This window comes from Schistocerca gregaria, chromosome 7, assembly GCF_023897955.1.
Source record: "Schistocerca gregaria isolate iqSchGreg1 chromosome 7, iqSchGreg1.2, whole genome shotgun sequence".
Taxonomy (NCBI): domain Eukaryota; kingdom Metazoa; phylum Arthropoda; class Insecta; order Orthoptera; family Acrididae; genus Schistocerca; species Schistocerca gregaria.
The window spans coordinates 298,192,202-298,214,091 of NC_064926.1; positions in this window are offsets into that span (position 1 = coordinate 298,192,202).

Below are 21,890 nucleotides of genomic sequence, written 5' to 3' on the forward strand. Positions count from 1 at the left end.
GTTTGTGTAATTACAAATGTTAATTAACACGACATTGCCATTAGGACCCAAACAATAATCCAAATCTGTTATTAACGCTGTTTGATATTACGTCAGATTTACGTCATAAGATGCTACGGAATTATCGTTTCACACTGTGATAATACGTATTGTAGCGGGAACGCAAACTGTAAGCCTTTGAAATGAATTGTGTTGCATTATCAGCGGTACGATAATTTTGTTTTTTTACTGTACACTACCTCACACATGGGACGGTGTGGTTTGGTCACTGAAGACCATTACTTCTTTCCAGTTCTTTGTCCCAGCAGACAACAGGATAGTATAACAATAAATATTTCATTTTCACAAGGATATGTAAACAATCAGCTAGGATGGAATTGATCATACATTTGGCTACAGTTATTTACGCAAAGCAGAAAACGATTCTATAACTTGACGACAAGATGTCCTAATTAATTTCAGCGGCCAGAACTTCGCTCTGAAATGAAAGAAAATGCCATGTGTTCTACACTTACTAGCAATGGCTCACAAGTACCAGGAAAAATTCTAACTTTCTATAAAAGTGTGTATCTATTTTCACTGAAGAGCCAAAAAACCGTTATACATGCCTAATATCGTGTAAAGCCCCTGCGAGCACGCAGAAGTGCCGCAACACGATGTGGCATGGACTGGACAAGTGTCTGTAGTGCTGTAGGGAATTAACACCATGAATCCTGCAGGGCTGTCCATAAATCCGTAATAGTACGAAAGGGTGGAGAACTCTTCTGAGTACCACGTCGCAAGGCGTTCCAGATATGCTCAATAATGTTAATGTCTGGGGAGTTTGGTGGTTAGCGAAAGTGTTTAAGCTCAGAAGAACGTTCCTGGAGTCACTCTGTAGCTGTTCTGGACGTGTGCGGTGTCGCATTGTACTGCTGGAGTTGCCAAATCCGTCGGAATGCACATTGGTTATGAAAGGATCCAGGTGATCTGATAGAATGCTTACCTACGTGTGACATGTCTGAGTCGTGGCTAGACGTATCAGGGGGTCACTTTGACCCCAACTGCACATGCCCCATACATTACATAGCCTCCACCAGCTTGAACAGTTCCCTGCTGACATGCAGCATCCATGGATTCATGAGGTTGTCTCCATACCGGTACACGTCAATCCGCTCTAAACAATTTGAAATGACACACGGCCGACCAGGCAACATTTTTCCAGTCGTCAATATTCCAATATCGCCGTTGACAGTCGTAAGGCATTGTCTTGTGCAGTCATAAAGGGTACAGGAGTGGGCCTTCGGATCCGAAAGCCCATATGGCTTATTTACGTTCAATGGCTTGCGAGCTGACACTTGTTGATGGCCCAGCATTTAAATCTCCAGTAATTTGCTGAAGGGCAGCACTTCTGTCACGTTGAACGATTCTCTTCAGTCCTCGTTGGTCCCGTTCTTGCAGGATCTTTTTCCAACCACAGCAATGCCGAAAATTTGTTGTTTTACCTGATTCCTGGTATTCACGGTACACGCGTGGAATTGTCGTACGGTAAAATCCCCACTTCATCCCTACCTCAGAGATGCTGTGTCCCATCGTTCGTGCACCGATTATAACACCACGTTCAAACTCACTTAAATCCTGACAACCGGCCAGTGTAGTAGCGACAACCGATCTACCAATTGCCTCAGACACTTGTTGCCTTATTTAAGCGTTGCCGACCGCAACGACGTATTCGGCCTCTTAACATATTTCTGTATTTGAATACGCATGCCTATAGTAGTTTCTTTCGCTCTTCAGTGTACTTTACATTTCAAATATTTGACACTCAGCAGGAACAAATGCATCTGCCTATTGAGTAGGGTTCTGCAGCCAAATCTTTTTTGATAAGAAGAAAATCTTTTGTAGCAATCACTAAAGCTAGATACGATTTATGTGTAGTTATGATTTACTTCTGAATGAGGAGCGTTTCAGACTGCAGCTTGTTTATGAACTAAGTTATCCTTGTTGACTACTTAGCGCAAATGGACTAGTTCTCTCACAACCCATTCATTATTCAAGCCTACCATAGACAATATACACTCCTGGAAATGGAAAAAATAACACATTGACACCGGTGTGTCAGACCCACCATACTTGCTCCGGACACTGCGAGAGGGCTGCACAAGCAATGATCACACACACGGCACAGCGGACACACCAGGAACCGCGGTGTTGGCCGTCGAATGGCGCTAGCTGCGCAGCATTTGTGCACCGCCGCCGTCAGTGTCAGCCAGTTTGCCGTGGCATACGGAGCAGTCTTAAACACTGGTAGCATGCCGCGACAGCGTGGACGTGAACCGTATGTGCAGTTGACGGACTTTGAGCAAGGGCGTATAGTGGGCATGCGGGAGGCCGGGTGGACGTACCGCCGAATTGCTCAACACGTGGGATGTGAGGTCTCCACAGTACGTCGATGTTGTCGCCAGTGGTCGGCGGAAGGTGCACGTGCCCGTCGACCTGGGACCGGACCGCAGCAACGCACGGATGCACGCCAAGACCGTAGAATCCTACGCATTGCCGTAGGGGACCGCACCGCCACTTCCCAGCAAATTAGGGACACTGTTGCTCCTGGGGTATCGGCGAGGACCATTCGCAACCGTCTCCATGAAGCTGGGCTACGGTCCCGCACACCGTTAGGCCGTCTTCCGCTCACGCCCCAACATCGTGCAGCCCGCCTCCAATGGTGCCGCGACAGGCGTGAATGGAGGGACGAATGGAGACGTGTCGTCTTCAGCGATGAGAGTCGCTTCTGCCTTGGTGCCAATGATGGTCGTATGCGTGTTTGGCACCGTGCAGGTGAGCGCCACAATCAGGACTGCATACGACTGAGGCACACAGGGCCAGCACCCGGCATCATGGTGTAGGGAGGGATCTCCTACACTGGCAGTACACCTCTGGTGATCGTCGAGGGGACACTGAATTGTGCACGGTACATCCAAACCGTCATCGAACCCATCGTTGTACCATTCCTAGACCGGCAAGGGATCTTGCTGTTCCAACAGGACAATGCACGTCCGCATGTATCCCGTGCCACCCAACGTGCTCTAGAAGGTGTAAGTCAACTACCCTGGCCAGCAAGATCTCCGGATCTGTCCCCCATTGAGCATGTTTAGGACTGGATGAAGCGTCGTCTCACGCGGTCTGCACGTCCAGCACGAACGCTGGTCCAACTGAGGCGCCAGGTGGAAATGGCATGGCAAGCCGTTCCACAGGACTACGTCCAGCATCTCTACGATCGTTTCCATGGGAGAAGAGCAGCCTGCATTGTTGCGAAAGGTGGATATACACTGTACTAGTGCCGACATTGTGCATGCTCTGTTGCCTGTGTCTATGTGCCTGTAGTTCTGTCAGTGTGATCATGTGATGTATCTGACCCCAGGAATGTGTCAATAAAGTTTCCCCTTCCTGGGACAATGAAATCACGGTGTTCTTATTTCAATTTCCAGGAGTGTATCTTTTAAAACTGAAGTATTTTGCATACCAGTATATTCCAGGTTTTTAAGCTTACTGTAGTGTATGTGTTTAAATATTTCGGGGTTAGTGTACATAAAATGCAGTGTACGTAAAATGAAGCTCTATGTCCAGACGTGTCATTTGGTTTACAAATATAGCTCTCTTCGTAAGATTAAAATTATTTTATAACTGTTTGCATGAATGGCTGCTGTATAACTTTTACCTACATTTCCGTATAGTAACTACGTCAACGGATTTCTTGTTTTAACTGCGTTCATTGCCTATTACTGCCCACCAGTGGAAAAAAGTTAGTATGCGGGCACAAAAAATACTAATATGCTTTTGTTTTCAATGAATCTGACTGAAAAATGGGGTACAAGCCGCCTCATTCTACCTTCCTTAAAATTCTTAAAAATTCTTGGATGTGAACATATTCAAGCTTCTTTATTTAGAATGATTGTGTCTGTACTTAAATTGCAGAATGACTGAGAAGATGAAACCTCTACGTTATTTGATTCTGAAACAGCTGAGTAAACTGAACGTACTGACCCTACTTCGTCTTTCCTTTTTCCTATCATGTCAACACTGACCCACAATATTCTAGAGGAACGCAATATGACGGCTCAAAAAAAATTACAACCTGATTTCAAATAATTAATTCAAAAGAATGGCTCTGACTAAAAACAAATCTTAACAATAACCTATTCATTTCATTAAGCACCCACCTCACAAAAATCATTACCCTAACTACTGCAATACAGCGAGCGTCAATACTGCCAGCTAAATATATGATTCTAACAACTAAAGTCACTAGCCACTAATAGGCATGTGGTTAGCAAAGGATAGATTTTGTTGCAAACTAAATAATGAATTTTTTTTACCTTAATAATGTGACATCCAGTTCGGAACCGAATATACATCGTCATTGACATCTAGTACAAAGATATGTAATCATGAATAATATTTAATCTCCAAGTCGAACATGTACAAATCGTTAGCCTACGCTAACACTTCAGACCTCTATCCCCAATCAATGCTAACTTCTCACATCTAACATCCATCACTACTGGCTGTTCGCCTCTAACTGCCCAACAGTACTTCCATCACTGCTGGCGACTAACTTCCAACTGCCCTGCAGTACTGGCGATTAATTTCCAACAACGAATTCAAACAGCCACAGGGTGTCTTACAAAGTGCAGTCAGAGATTCAATATAGAGCGCTGCACAGCGCTGCCAACACAGAAGCAGCTCACTTACTATATTAGCGCTCCATCTAACATACAACTCACCTTTCAGTCCCACAAGCTCTCCTAACTGTAACTCGTTCAAACCCACTAGCCCACAGCCGTAATCCACTCAAAACAACCCACACACACTTGCACATTTTTAACGAACTACACCAGCTCAGCCCAACTCATTGTTATTATCTCTTTGTGTCCCTCTGTCACTACCTGGTGTTTCAAAGCCTCATTCGTTCCGTTCTACTACTACTGTCTCCTCTCGCTGTCTTCGCCTCCGTATCGCTCTCTCCAGCTGCTACTATCTCATTCATTCTTTCCCATTGCTGCTGGCTCGTCTCACTATCACCATGTCTCTCTTCCTAGTTTCATTGCCATACGATCTGCCTGTCACTCTCACTGGCTCTCACCAATTTCCACTTTCTCCATCTCTTTATTCCTCCCGCACTTCCGCTGTCTCCTTCAGTCTGTGCCTAACATTGTTCTGTCATTGTGTCCGTCACCTTTTCTTAGACGGCCATTACTTTCTTCGTTATTTTTATATTACAACCACTATCTTCTGCCTTCCAGCATTTCATCTCTCTCACTACCATTCTCCCCTTTTCTCTCAGCATAAAAAGCGCAAATAGTTTCAAAGCTCTAAATTTTTGAGGAAATATTTCAAAGTGCTGAGGAAGGTAGTATGAGGCCTCTGGTACACCACTTTTCATTGAAAGTCTTTTAAAACAGGAGCATATTAGCCTTTTCATGCTGCGATAGGAACATATTTCCGCTGGTTCACTTCTTTCCCCTGCGACAGCAAGGTATGTCACTCATATGGAAGAACCTTACCGGTCACTACAGACACTTTGCAGCATATTTCGCAGTGCTATGTCACATTATAAACAACGTTTCCGCTACACATATGAAGCTCGTATTTTACGTTACACGTAGGATAACTTTGAGCCTCCGTGTCTCGGAAAAGGACAAACACACAAGATAATTTTTAAGGATGTTTCATATTGACTTCTTAGGAGTATATATTAAAAATTTTAATAATTTGCTGCGCGCAGCCGTCTTGGAATACCCTGCCTTGGTTTTGATACACAAAAACCTGGTTTTTCGGATTTTCTCAGGAACCGCCCACGAGCTAAATGGAGCTCCCATAAGACCTTCAAGGCGCACCATAGAGCAAATATAATGCAAAAAGAACCGACCTATTAGCTTCATTTCACTAAGCTCAAGGGGGTTTGTAATATTGAAGATTTGGTTCTGTACTGAAGGATACTCATCCTCCAGTTTGGTGCATAAATGGTCCCTTCCCTACATGCTATCCGTAACGCTTGAACCTACCTATCACCAATAAAATCCGAGATATTAGCACCACAAAATACCGTTTTTATCCACGGTAATTACTAACAAAGTCCGCCCCTGGTAGCTGAGTGGTCAGTGCCACGGAATGTCAATCCTAAGGGCCCGAATTCGATTCCCGGATGGGTCGGAGATTTTCTCCGCTCAGGGACTGGGCGTTGTGTTGTCCTAATCGTCATTTCATCCCCATCGATTACTAAGTAGCCGAAGTGGCGTCAAATCGAAAGACTTGCACCCGGCGAACGGTCTACCCGACGGGAGGCCCTAGTCACACGACATTTACATTTACCCTTACTGACAAGCAAGATTTTCAAATATTGTTAAAGCTGCATACTTGCCCACACAAGTCCAAGTTGTGAATATTGGAGACCATTTGCAAGATACACCCGTTCTCAACAATGTTGTAGTTGTGGTCTTCAGTCCGAAGATGACTTTGACACTGCTGTTCACATAAGTCTACTCTGTTCTTTTCGAACCAGCATACCTACAGGATCCTACACCTATCATCATCCTGCTTTCTATATTGATGTGTCCCTCTACAATATTCACCCGACACCCTTCCCTCCAGCAAATTGGCCTACCAGTAGATATGCAAAGAGAGAAAGGCACCAGTGTCTCATCAATGACATCATAAATGACTTCATCAATTAGTCATATTATTTGCTAGCCTCAACCCTCTTCCCCTCCTAACAAATGCCGGATGGTCTGCATATAAAATTACGCGATATGTAAATTATGAAAGTTCAGATTTTGGAGGAAAATTCAAAAAGTAACTCTGTTTCGCTTCTGTATTTGCTATGGATCAGGGTCATTGTCTTCAGTATAAATTAGCGGGAAATGCGAGATGGTGTACTGTCATGCTGGCAAACTTGTAATAAAGGTATAGGTTCTGTGACGTCACATTTCAGTTCAGACCTGTCGGACTATTTATAACAGTATAAAATTCTGGCATAGTGGCTCAGACTTGAGATGCTGAGGCAGGTTCTGTGGCACCAGAATCCAAATTCTGTAATATGACGTCAGACACAAAAGATACTTCTGACGAGTTAGAATATTGGCACGTTCTTCTTTACCGATATTCGACATGTCTGGGGGTGACACAGTGAAGTTAACAATCAAATAGCCGATGCAATGTGTATATATACCACTTTCAGGTTTCACGAACCTGTGTGGTGTGTGTAATGCAAGACAGATCGACACTGATAGACTCACTCTAAGGCGAAGATACGTTAAACACTCTTTGTTGGTGTTATCAAGTACCTATTAGATAATTAAGTTCATGTTGGCGATGAGGAGTTAAATATATGTATAGGTGTGTGTATGTGCGCTATACCTAAGTATGCTTGTATTACTCCAATAAACAGAATTTAAGGAAGGCCTTCAAATAACTATCAGTACTCCAAATGGATGGCGTGAAATGCATGCTGGCGTCATAGCATATAAAAATAGTCATTTGGAAAGTATTGCAGAGACATGAACAGGGCTAATGTAGGAAAAAAGAGACTGACGATGCTTTTTAACGGTGGTGATTTATTTCCCACAGTTCATAATGTACCTATTGCATATTAAGAATGTACAGAAGTTGTATCAAAAATATATATGACAATAATGTTTTCCTTTTAAAAGTTGTAATCTGCTTTATTCCGTCATGCACATAGACCACGAGACTCAACAGTTCTGATTTTTGAGAGCAGGTTTTAGTATCTCATACATTTGCAATGACCGAGAGGCTCTTCATTTCAGTTCTTGCTACATCATAAATACTAAGCACATCTATAGACTTCACATTCAAATATTATTCAGATGACAATACACTTGACGCTCAAGGAATAGAAACCATCATAGAGCCATAAAGCTTAATATTAGCTTCATCCCTTGCATGTAATAACAAATTTTTGTTCTGATATATAGAGTGTATGAAAACGTTCTTCATGAAATTTACTCCTTGTATGATATATATGCCATCCATCCAGTACAGATGAAAAAAGTTTAAATTGGAAGTGACTACCATAATGTGGCTGCCTTTTCATATGGGCAAATACATGCAACACGTAAGCAAAGTCCCATCAACGAACATGTAAACTGTCACACATTCTTCTTACGCAAACTGCACTTCATGCTTCTTTTTATTAGACAAATGTGTATTCATCATTTAAGGCTTCTGACATATACTTCAAAATCGAAGAAGACAAAACCTGGTGTAGATGGTTGACTATATCTATGTCCATCTGATGGATGCCCCATACCACATAATACCATGAATTACGCTCATGTATTACTGGAACTGAATGTACTCTGAGTTTATTTTTGCTGCTGAAGCCACTGCTGCTGCTCTAATGTACTTTATTTGTACACAAATATTTTGATACCTGCATCAGGGGGATGCCAGCATGTTGGCTTCGTGTATGCTGCTGCTGATGTTCCTGCTGCTCATTTGTATCATTCTCTACATTGTCGACGTGAAGGAACTGTTGGACAGAGATAGAAATAAACGAAAACCATGAAACACACACACACACACACACACACACACACACACACACACACACACACACACACACACACACACAAAATAATAAACAATGAGAGAGAGGACTGGTTTAATATTTACAATTGAACCTGTGGGTCAGTTACTTCTGCCTGGAGGTGGTAGATCCCTGATGACACTTTATGATGATGATCAACCTTTCGCCATGGAGTATGGGAAGCAAGCAGCTAGTCCACTTCATGGCTAGTAACCCTGAATGCTGAGTATGAGTGGCAGTGCTGGTTACCACAGTGCTACAGGTACTGGAATAACTTTTTTGCACTGTGTTCGTATCGCCAGGTGAGCCATCATGGATTCTGATATCATGGATTCTAAACCCAGAACCACGAAGTACCCTCTTAGAGGATTACTTTGTTGCAAGGACTAATGTGAGTAACATACTGGAAATTGAAAATAGGGACTTCTTCTAAAGTATTCTCATAAATCTAAATTTTTTTGATGAAATTTGGACTTTGAGGGATTCATGTGAAGCAAGAAACTAGCTATCAGGGACTATATGGCACTTCACCTCATATATGTTACAGCAAAAGCAATTGTATCAAAAGGTATTATCAAAATGTCTCTAAACTGCGCCAAAATGTCCAACAAAATACACCCCAAATGTAGCAAAGTGCTTCCCGAGCTACAGCTTCCGTCATCATTACAATGCTCTCAGCTCTCTCACCGCAATTTGAGCGTCTCATACTTTATACTGCTAGTTGCCAGTCTGTTAGTTATATCAGTGCAGTAGAGTCTTAAATAAAGGTGGTCAAGTTGACCAATATATCCCAGATGGCTAGTAAGCCTGGATGCTATAGATGAGTGTCAGATAGAAATATGATATCTCAATAGGTTATGTACCAAGTAAACCCTTATCACTTTTGTGAGGAATCACCTAAAAAGGTGGTGCCAGACCAAATATACGATCACATGCTGTTTATAGGAAAGATGATTGGAGTTTAATGGTTGGTCTATATCATTAGCAAATTTATATTGCACCAAGCTATCGGTATTAGTTAAAAAATATTATTATCCATCAAAAGATTCTGTGGATTGCTGCACAACTGCTGGCTGAGAATTTACAGCTACTTGCGAACTTATTGCAACCAGAATTAAGCCTGAGATCTATTGTTTAAATCCACTGAATCTGCTATTAATATTAGTACTACGATCACAAATGTCATGCTATGGAACATGTGGGAAAGCATTGCAGATTTTGATAAGGAATGCCTGACTGGGGGACGAAACAATCATCTTCTGGATTTGCAGCTGTTGTATTTTTTGGGTGTTTTCAGTTAAAATTATTGGATACAGGTTCCGACTTTTATGCAAAACACTGTCTTCTTGTTACTGGTACCGTTATGTCAATGACTTAATATGCGTGATTGATGAACCAACCACACACACACACACACACACACACACACACACACACACAACCTTACACAACATAGATCAACACAACGCATGAACAGTGATCACATACAAGACACGATAGTACAAAAACACACACCCGACACACACCCGATCAAAATGGCACATATTCACCTATAAATTCAAAACTGTCCAACAAATAGGCAACATACTGAAGAAACAGGGACTTTGGATGGCACACAGGACGGGAAACAATACACTAAACAACTCAGAACACCGGAGACACCTACAGATAAATTGAACAGATCAGAAATATACGAACTCACATGCAACATTTGCCAATAAGTATATATAGGATGATTAACATGTAGGGATTTTAGAACAAGGTACTCAGAACCCTAAAAAGTAACAGCACCCATAGCTCATTCCCTGACCCACCTTATAGTCCATAACCACAATGCAACTACAATAGCAACAGCTTTAAAAATACTGAAATCCAGCCATAGCCTATGCCACAAACGAACAATAGAAAAAACAAAATTCCACAAGCGGCACTCAGTGGCTGAAGACGAGTTTTGAATGGATATACTACAATGTAAACATTAAAGGAACTTTACAAAAAAAGGCAGCACAAACAGCTAAAGGAGCTTACACACACATACACACACACAAAGTGAGACAGAGAGAGAGAGGGAGAGAGAGGGAGAGAGAGAGAGAGAGAGAGAGAGGGGGGGGGGTAATCAAAAATAAAATTCGGCGTCCAAGTCGCTCGGAAACAAGTGAAAGCGACGAGGTTAGGGCACACATCAACATCTCTTACATCGCGTTTTGCCAAGTTAAAAAGCGCTTCTAAAACCAAAATTATATAAAGTACATGCAATATGTATGTGCAGCGTTTTCACAACGCGAAAAGAGAAGGGAGTATCACAAGAAAAGGTGAGTAATACCAAATACACTCCTGGAAATGGAAAAAAGAACACATTGACACCGGTGTGTCAGACCCACCATACTTGCTCCGGACACTGCGAGAGGGCTGCACAAGCAATGATCACACGTACGGCACAGCGGACACACCAGGAACCGCGGTGTTGGCCGTCGAATGGCGCTAGCTGCGCAGCATTTGAGCACCACCGCCGTCAGTGTCAGCCAGTTTGCCGTGGCATACGGAGCTCCATCGCAGTCTTTAACACTGGTAGCATGCCGCGACAGCGTGGACGTGAACCGTATGTGCAGTTGACGGACTTTGAGCGAGGGCGCATAGTGGGCATGCGGGAGGCCGGGTGGACGTACCGTCGAATTGCTCAACACGTGGGGCGTGAGGTCTCCACAGTACATCGATGTTGTCGCCAGTGGTCGGCGGAAGGTGCACGTGCCCGTCGACCTGGGACCGGACCGCAGCAACGCACGGATGCACGCCAAGACCGTAGAATCCTACGCAGTGCCGTAGGGGACCGCACCGCCACTTCCCAGCAAATTAGGGACACTGTTGCTCCTGGTGTATCAGCGAGGACCATTCGCAACCGTCTCCATGAAGCTGGGCTACGGTCCCGCACACCGTTAGACCGTCATCCGGTCACGCCCCAACATCGTGCAGCCCGTCTCCAGTGGTGTCGCGACAGGCCTGAATGGAGGGACGAATGGAGACGTGTCGTCTTCAGCGATGAGAGTCGCTTGTGCCTTGGTGCCAATGATGGTCGTATGCGTGTTTGGCGCCGTGCAGGTGAGCGCCACAATCAGGACTGCATACGACTGAGGCACACAGAGCCAACACCCGGCATCATGGTGTGGGGAGCGATCTCCTACACTGGCCATACACCTCTGGTGATCGTCGAGGGGACACTGAATAGTGCACGGTACATCCAAACCGTCATCGAACCCATCGTTGTACCATTCCTAGACCGGCAAGGGAACTTGCTGTTCCAACAGGACAATGCACGTCCGCATGTATCCCGTGCCACCCAACGTGCTCTAGAAGGTGTAAGTCAACTACCCTGGGCAGCAAGATCTCCGGATCTGTCCCCCATTGAGCATGTTTGGGACTGGATGAAGCGTCGTCTCACGCGGTCTGCACGTCCAGCACGAACGCTGGTCCAACTGAGGCGCCAGGTGGAAATGGCATGGCAAGCCGTTCCGCAGGACTACATCCAGCATCTCTACGATCGTCTCCATGGGAGAATAGCAGCCTGCATTGCTGCGAAAGGTGGATATACACTGTACTTGTGCCGACATTGTGCATGCTCTGATGCCTGTGTCTATGTGCCTGTGGTTCTGTCAGTGTGATCATGTGATGTATCTGACCCCAGGAATGTCAATAAAGTTTCCCCTTCCTGGGACAATGAATTCACGGTGTTCTTATTTCAATTTCCAGGAGTGTATATACGCACAACATTTTGCCACATCTAAATTACCTTTTTAAAACCAAGGGATGTGTTATCTCGCTGACATAATTCACATTTATATCTTTTGGTTTGCGCTTGACAAGCTAACAGTGCAGGACACCTACAGATGGTCTTGCAAAATGCTATAATGTAAAGTCACGGTAAGAACAAAGACTTTTGTTAGATCAGCTAAAGCCAAAAATATGTTCACGTTTTACACTTTTCCCGTAAAAAAAAAGACTGATGATGGCACAGTGGTGCCGAAACATACTTTGGGAACAAGAAAAAACAGTTTTGCATAAAAGGCAGACCCCATATCCAATAAGATTAAATGCAAACACTGAAAAAATAAGAGCTGCAAAGCCAAAAGATGAACACCTGCAGCATAATTGCAAAGATTGTGTTCTACACTCTTGATCCTCAAGAAAGGTGAGAAAATAGTCTACTGGTTCACTGTTGGTGAGAAACGTGTATGGAAGTTCAACTTCCCAGTTCGGGTGGTTTCGTGTCTGTGGTAGATATGCGAATACCTTAACGTGACTGCCCAATAGCTATTACTACCATAAGTCAGAACTTTACCTGTTCTGCGAGTTTGAAGCTGTAGTAGAAATGTAAAATATATTGTGTGAAATCTCATTGAATTGATGCACATAGCAAATGGCCTGTGTAGCTAGTCGGCTGCCCAGTTTTGGAAAATTTTCTTTGCTCTTCCTGGAGACAGAATAACAACATAATCTGTTGCACTCGTTTCATCGTATCAACAACCTGTGCTGTCCAGGACACACAGAATCACCACACTGTATTGGGTACGAAAATAGGTGGTCCAACACCACAACATTCATTGTTCTCGGTACAATATTCGTTTTAAAAGTATAAGACATTACCTGGAAGGAGTTTAAAACTTATTTAAGTGGAAACTCCATTGATTCGATACGTTGTTCTTCATTTTCTATGAAATTGATGTGAATATTCAATGACTTGGTGTATGTACGTCACCTGCCACCATTTAGAAATTCTAAGAATCTGTTTTTATGCTAAATATTTGACTTGAAAATTCTCTGTTTTACATTGACAACTTATTGTTTTGTGGTACACTACTGGCCATTAAAACTACTACACCAAGAAGAAATGCAGATGATAAACGGGTATTCATTGGACAAATGGTTCAAATGGCTCTGAGCACTGTGAGACTTAACTTCTGAGGTCATCAGTCCACTAGAACTTAGAACTACTTAAACATAACTAACCTAAGGACATCACACACATCCAATCCCGGGGGGAAGGATTCGAACCTGCGACCGTAGGGCCTACAACCGCTCGGTCACTCCGGCTGGCCATTCATTCGACAAATATATTGTAATAGAACTGATATGTGATTACATTTTCACGCATTTGGGGTGCATAGATCCTGAGAAGTCAGTACCCGGAACAACCAACCACCAATGGCCGTAATAACGTCCTTGATACGCCTGGGCATTGAGTCAAACACAGCTTGGATGGAGCGTACAGGTACAGCTGCCCATGCAGTCTCAACACGACACCACAGTTCATCAAGAGCGTATTGTGACGAGGCAGTTGCTCGGTCTCCATTGACCAGACGTTTTCAATTGGTCAGAGATCTGGAGAAAGTGCTGGCCAGGACAGCAGTCGAACATTTTCTGTATCCAGAAAGGCCCCTTACAGGACCTGCAACATGCGGTCGTGCATTATCCTGCTGAAATGTAGGGTATCGCAGGGATGGAATGAAGAGTAGAGCCACGGGTCGTAACACATCTGAAATGTAACGTCCACTGTTCAAAGTGCCGGCAATGCGAGCAAGAGGTGACTGAGACATGTAACCAATGGCACCCCATACCATCACGCCTTGTGATACGCCAGCATGGCAATGACGAGTACACGCTTCCAATGTGCGTTCGCCGCTATGTCCCAAACACGGATGCGATCATCAATATGGTGTAAACAGAATCTGGATTCATCCGAAAAAAATTACGTTTTGCCATTAGTGCACCCAGTTCGTCGTTGAGTACACCATCGCAGGCGCTCCTGTCTATAGTGCAGCGTCGAGGGTAGCCGCAGCCATGGTCTCAGGACTATTACTCCATGCTGGTGCAAACGTCGTCGAACTGTTCGTACAGATGGTTGTTGTCTTCGAAAAGTCCCCATCTGTTGACTCAAGGATCGAGACGTGGCTGCACGCTCCGTTACAGCCAGGCGGACAAGATGCCTGTCATCTCGATGATAGGCCAGCATGGTGTTCTGTATTACCCTCCTGAACCCACCGATTCCATATTCTGTTAACAGTCATTGGATCTCGACCAAAGCGAATGGCAATGTCGCGATACGATTAACCGCAATCACGATAGGCTGCAATCCGACCTTTATCAAAGTCGGAAACGTGATGGTACGCATCTCTCCTCCTTACACGAGGCATGACAACATCGTTTCACCAGGTAACGCCGGTCAACTGTTGTTTGTATATGAGAAATGCGTTGGAAACTCTCCTCATGTCAGCACGTTGTAGGTCTCGCCACCGACGCCAACTTTGTGTGAATGCTCTGAAAAGCTAATCATTTGCATCTCACAGCATCTTCTTCCTGTCGGTTAAATTTCGCGTCTGTAGCACGTTATCTTCCCGGTGTAGCAATTTTGATGACCAGTAGTGTATATTCGCCGATTTCAACGCAAGACTCAGTGATTTCAATACTATAGTCGATGTTTCCAAAATTGTTTCGATGTCTTCCTAAGGATGTTAAGTGGGGATGCTGTTCAGTACTTTAACCGTTGCCCGCTGTGGCTGGTGTGTGGCGTGACTAGCGCCTTGTCCACATTCCAGGAAGGCGAGCACTTACGGGATGGTCATGTGATTCATATCACTGTAGTCTACTTACGGAGATTCCCTGTTTGTCCTGTGATTTCCCGCTAGTATAGTTTGTATATTCTCTTCATAAGTTGCATTCAAAGGTCTGTACTTTGTTAGTGATGATGGTATGGTCATCTGCTTTATCAGTTGGCGGTACACTCTGTTCTGAAGGTAACTCAGCTTTCCTCTTGACACGTTGTATTGGCCACTATTGCCGTAGAAAATTTCATATCTTCCTGTCATAGATGTTTCCCAGGTTTTTGATAGGTGGGACTCGACTTTAAGAAAATATAAGGGTGTTTAATCCTCAAGTGTTGCTACTATATGTCTCTTTTTAATTTTTTATTTTTGGGGACGAATATGCTTTTCGACAAGACGAAGATTATTACGTTAACAAATAGGAAAATACTTTCAGTACAAGGTTAGTTTTAATTAAATTTCATTATAGTAAAGATATCCTGCAGCAATATTTTAATGTGATAATACGGCATAGAATCCCTAACATTATGTTTTTTCCTTATTCTTTTGTCAGTATGAACTCTCCACGTAGACCTCAGTTTTAAGAAATGGTAGAAAGCGCATCACGCAGTCCTATATTAACAAGGCGGTGAGTCGCGCGCTGTTGAATAATCAGAGTTGAGAGAATTATTTTGCGAAAGTATAGATTCAGGTCCCACACATTATCATGATATTTTCTTGTGAGCGCTCCGCCAAATAAGTGGTCTATTCACGCTCTTGCCGGGCATAAATATCAGTAAAGTTAAGTGGTAAAATCTTACACTCTTTTCGTCACACATTCGTTGAGTACATCGAAAGTATACTTAAGACTGTGCACGGACCTGAGCGGAAGCGGTACAAATGGCGCCCAGCGTGAGGCTCGACTAAATAATTATTGCTGTTCGGTATCCAATTTACAAGTCAGAAATACTTCCTGTATTGAGTACAATATTTATTGAAAATTTAACAATACCAGATTACGTCTATATGTATAAAAAAAATTTTGTATAGTTTGTAATTCTGTAAATATTTTTTCCATGTAATTATAATAGTTACAATGCATTACTGAGCACAGAAAATAAATAACTCGAGCAGCTGGACAGAGACAGACTGCAGCTGCCATAAGATTATTGTACAGAATAGACGTCGGAACCCTGATGTGGAGCGACAACTAACACTGATTGTTCACCAAGGTATAGACACGGCTGCATGAGCTCCCAAGTTCAATATTAAAATCATTGGTAACTGGGGGCCGTGGAAAGTGCTTAATGCTTAAATAAAGTGTGACACTCAGTACTTTGATTAGTGCAACCGGTTACATTGATTTTAAAAAATGTGTTTGTTTGACGGCAGTGTTAAAGTTCAAGTGTAGATGAATATATATATTTTTTCAATTGACGTAGATATTTTCTGAGACACTCAGTTCGCTGTGTCGCTGTAGATCGCTTAAAAGCTGCAATCAAGACTAATTTTAATTTGTTTGCCTAGGTGCTGCGAATGAGTTTTTCAGTGTGAGTTGGTTAGGATATAGTGTATTATTGTGTGTACAGTGTATTAGTTTATATTAGACTAAGTGGTGTAATTTTGTGTTTTTTGTGTCTTTTGAGGGTAACAGTATGGTTAAAACCCGCAAAGAGACAAACTAGGCATGGACGAAACAAGAGAGATCGATGACGAATCTGTTTCCGCAATCTACAATTTGGAGAGAGGAAATATTTGCTTGCTGCTAGTGGTGAACAGCCGGAACAACAGACAGGCGTCAGCTTAGCTGACGACTCGAACAAAGCAACATCAGTTGTGAACAGAGCTGATGTGCTGCCACAGCCAGCACCGACAAATGATTTTCTCGCCGTGTTGCTGGCAAATCTTGAGATAAAAGGAGAGAGAGAAACGAGAAAAAGAGCAGCGTCTCGAAAGAGGCTCTAACAGCTAAGGTGAAGGAGATATGAGAAGTATAACGTTTAGAGAGGAGGGAAAGGCCGGCCGCGGTGGTCTCGCGGTTCTAGGCGCGCAGTCCGGAACCGTGCGACTGCTACGGTCGCAGGTTCGAATCCTGCCTCGGGCATGGATGTGTGTGATGTCCTTAGGTTAGTTAGGTTTAAGTAGTTCTAAGTTCTAGGGGACTGATGACCACAGCAGTTGAGTCCCATACTGCTCAGAGCCATTTTTTAGAGGAGGGAAAGAGAAAAACCAGAACGCTTAGAAAGGGAGGACCGGGAAAAAGCAGAACGCTTGGAAAGGCAAAGGAAGGAAGAGGAATGTCACGAAAGTTGAGTTGGTCGACTAAAACAGACTTTAGGTGAACGAGATAGTCATCGTAGTACATCTTAAGAGAGAAACAGATGGTCTGTGGGAACACGTTTCCGGATTGGTAACCCAAACCAAAGGTATTCCAACGAAAGTACAGAAACTTGACGAGAAGGTAACCTAACTCGATAGAGCACAACAAGCACGGGAGAGTCAGGCGCAACTGCTAGAAAAAAATATAGATCAAATAGCTGACAATGCAGAAACAAAAACAGAACAAGAAGTAACGAATGCGTAGCAGAGATTAAATATAGGTCTTAAGTGTGAGAGACAGGACTCGAACACGCACTTAATCCCTGAACTAAATGAGATGCAGCAACGCACTTCCGGTTTAGAAAGGGAAAGTGGTCGTAGGGAACATAACAGCCCACCACACATTAGTACTCGCTACGGAAACGTACCTGTGAATATGTTAAACGGTGGGCATTTGGCTTGCAATAAGACCAAGCAGTAGAAAGTGCCGTTATGGGAGTATCGTTGGTGCGACAGATGTGGGCGCAATGCCAATTGCCGCACAGGTAAAACATGAGTCGCTTATTAAGCACAGGCATTTCCAAATATTCACTGACGAACGAAAGTCAATCCACCCAGTAACATTTATCAAGAGTTTTAGATATGTTTTACCTGTTTCGTGGACAGAGAAACAGAAAATACAATTCGCGATTTCTTTTTTAAGCGGAGATGCAGCTCTCTTCGCAGTGGAAGCTGCGGAGAATTGTCAGGTATACTCAGATTTTGAGAAGATGTTTTTAGCTCGTGTCTGGTCGTCATCTGTACAAGAACGACTCAGAGAGCAGGTGTATAACCCTGAGCCTTTTAATCCCCGGCAAGGCAGCCTCCAAAAATACTCCGAAAGATATTTAAACAAGACACGCTACTGGGACGAAGCCATGTTTCCGAGAGATGTATTGCGTATATTAAAGGACAAGTTAGCCATTTCAATTAGGAAAAAGCAGGTTCATGAGCCTCATACGGACCTCGAACAATTTATGACCACCACAGACTCATTACATTTAATACAAGAAGACGCCAGGCAAAATCAATGTGGCGATGGTGGGCCAGGGTCGAACAATAGTAACAATAAGCAAAGAACTCCGTATGGAGAGAGTCCCAGAAAAGGTGGATAGAATAGAGAAAGTGATTACCACGCTGATCAAGAAATAAACCAGTCACCGTGGTTCTGCTGGCTGCCAATACAATGTGAGTAGTAACCGTTCTTCTAATAAAAGCGGAAATTTAAATAGGAAACGGAAGAACGAGGTAATTTTTAACACTTCCTTCGCCAATAAATATATGCGAACTGAAAATGAGCAGCGAAACAAATCTGTTCCTGCAAACTGGCAGACACAGCACGCTCCCGACGGCCGGAACGTGCTAATGAATAACACAAATGCTATACCAAAGCCGCCGCCAACAACGCAGCAGCAACTGGACACCACAACCGCAATATGTCCAAAAGCAGCAACAACAAAAACAGAATGAAACAGTACGTATGGTGGATGTGGTGGAAGAGCCGCAAACCGAATGTTCGGGGGTGGCAAACTCCAACCGACCTATGTAAGCCTTCCATATATTGGCGGTATTGGCACAGGGAGCAGGCAGATAAAGCATGCGAACTTTCATGTTGAGATACAATGAAGATGAAAACCTCAGGGAGGAATTAATTGCTGAATCAAGGCAAACACAGCAACAAAAGGTTGAGTTAGAAAAAGCTGCTTTTAAAGCTCAGATAAACGGAATACCCGTAACTGTAATTATCGATACAGGGGCAAGTGCTTCTATTATGGATTATGAATTTTATATATGCGTAGACCAAGTTAAAAAACTGCCAATTTTACCTGCGCAAAACTGTAAAATTGTGTGGGCCATAGGTAGCCGGGTGCAGATCATTAAAAATCAGGTACAGACCTTCCTAGACGTAGAAAAAGAAGCGATGAAGTACTCATTCTTGGTCGTTAGGAACTTAGCGGCATCTCGTTTCCTGGGTTTGGATACGTTACGTGAGAGGAACGCGAAGATAGACCTGTCTCGTGCGACCTGCACCTTGAGAAACCACAACAAGGTTATGGAACTGGCACTGATAAAGACTGCTGTCACATATAACAATTACTGTAGGCAATTTCAGGTGGATTTCTCTGACCATAAGGTACTGCATGTAGAAAATAATTTCTATACGAGGACTTACAATAAGATAGTCCACGATACTGAGTCTGAAACAGCCGGCCGGTGTGGCCAAGCGGTTCTACGCCCTTCACTCCGGATCCGTGCGGGCACTACGGTCAGAGGTTCGAATCCTGCATCGTGTATGGATGTGTGTGATGTCCTTAGGTTAGTTAGGTTTAAGTAGTTCTAAGTTCTAGAGGACTGATAATCTCAGACATTAAGTCCCACAGTGCTCAGAACTATTTGAACCATTTTGAATCTGAAACAAGAGAAATCAGACAAGGTATTCAAATAAAGGTGTCGGAATCGAGTTACTCGACCATTACCAAAGGAGGAACAGACTCACCGGCTAAACAAGTTTAGTCAGGTATTCTAAGAGAAACCTGGTATAATAAGTGGATACATTTATGACATGCAAATTAAACGGCATGATACGTTTTGCCACGCCACGTACTCCTTGCTATGGACTAAAAACCAAACCGTAACTAAAGAGACTCAACAAATGCATAAATGGAAAATAATACATCATTCATGGTCGCCATACAGCAGCCCTCTGCTCGCAGTCTCGAAAGCAGATGGAAGTATGCGGTCAGTGCTGGATGCCCGAGACGTTAACAAAATTATTATGTAATAATCCGACTTGAAATGAGAGATCATGAAACAAAAGTAGTTAAAGAGTACGTTTATTTCATTAGTTTTAAGTTCATTCCTGTATTTCTCTTGTGTGTGTATTGTAAATAAACGTCTAAATGTTTACGTAGAGGTACACTTATGAGTCTCTGTACGAAAGCAGGACGTCTGCATGAATACATGGGAGAGCAGATAAACAATGGCAACAAAAGGTGAATTACTAATGAGGACAGTGCACTTAGTTAATATAATCACAACGTGAGTATGGAAATGTAGGCAATTTTCATCGTCCCTAGGTGACTTACGTGCGCACGTAAATCATAGAACGATACCAAAGAATCTTAGGGTACCCATAATTACAGAACTGTCAAACATAAGTATTGATATTAAAATTCTATGGCGGTGGAAGGTATAAATTCTTCACACGTTAAATACTTGAGAGTAATGTGCTAGGATCATGTTGTCAGAAAGCAACGTGAACACTTGAGAATAAATCGTTGTTGTGAGCAAACATGATGGTTAAATATACTGAACTGAATAGTCCAGGTGATTAATTGGCCGAACTTTCTGCATGAGGTGACACTAGCTACATGAACACTACTGAAATATAAAGACTTTTATTGTAAAATATGTACAGTGTGTGCTACATAATGTAAAAAAAGGTTCAAGTGGCTCTGAGCACTATGGGACTTAACATCTGTGGCCATCCGTCCCCTAGAACTTAGAACTACTTAAACCTAACTAACCTAAGGACATCACACACATCCATGCCCGAGGCAGGATTCTAACCTGCGACCGCCGCAGTCGCGCTGTTCCGGACTACATAATGTAAAAATGAAAATGCTTATGATGGACTCTTCACACGTACAATGTACAAACTGTGTGCTAAAAGGGTATTTGAAGTATAGAACAATCTGGACGCTAAAGCAGCGACAGCGAACGGTCAAAACCTTTTAAATAACCAAAAGACAAATCCACGATGTGCGAAGATGGAAAAAGCGGTGAGCCCAACCACAGAAAATAACTGTGCTACACAGAAAAGACGGTGAATCTGTAAATAGTATATAAAATTATGACCAAAGTCCGTAGCATGTGGAAACATCTAAGTATTAATGTGAAGTCTCACGTACAAAATAGTTATATGCAGTGTACAAATTGTTGAAATATCACATGTATAAAAGTGTTAGATGTACTGTAAAACTGCGGAATCCGCATGTGACAATCGGTAACATGAAAACACGGGTCATCTAGACGCTTGAAGTGACAGGTGGACCAACATACAACCGAAAACCCTAAAGGAATACGACGACTGTATGAACGCTCAACTGAAAATGCAGTTCGTGCGTGACGGGAGGTGTTGGCAAGCTATGAGCTGTGTATTTTATTAACCAGTGAGATAGTAGAGGCCTAATCCTGAAAGTTGTAAAGGTCTGGACTAGTGACATTCAAAATCAAACTTAACTCCAAATTATTGATGTAGTCGACAACATTGACTGCGAAAGACACGAATGAAAAGGTTTTTGAGCTGTATTTCCTAAACACTATGTTACCTGTTTAAAGTAGACGTACATTGAAAGTTAATGCACTAAATAGGT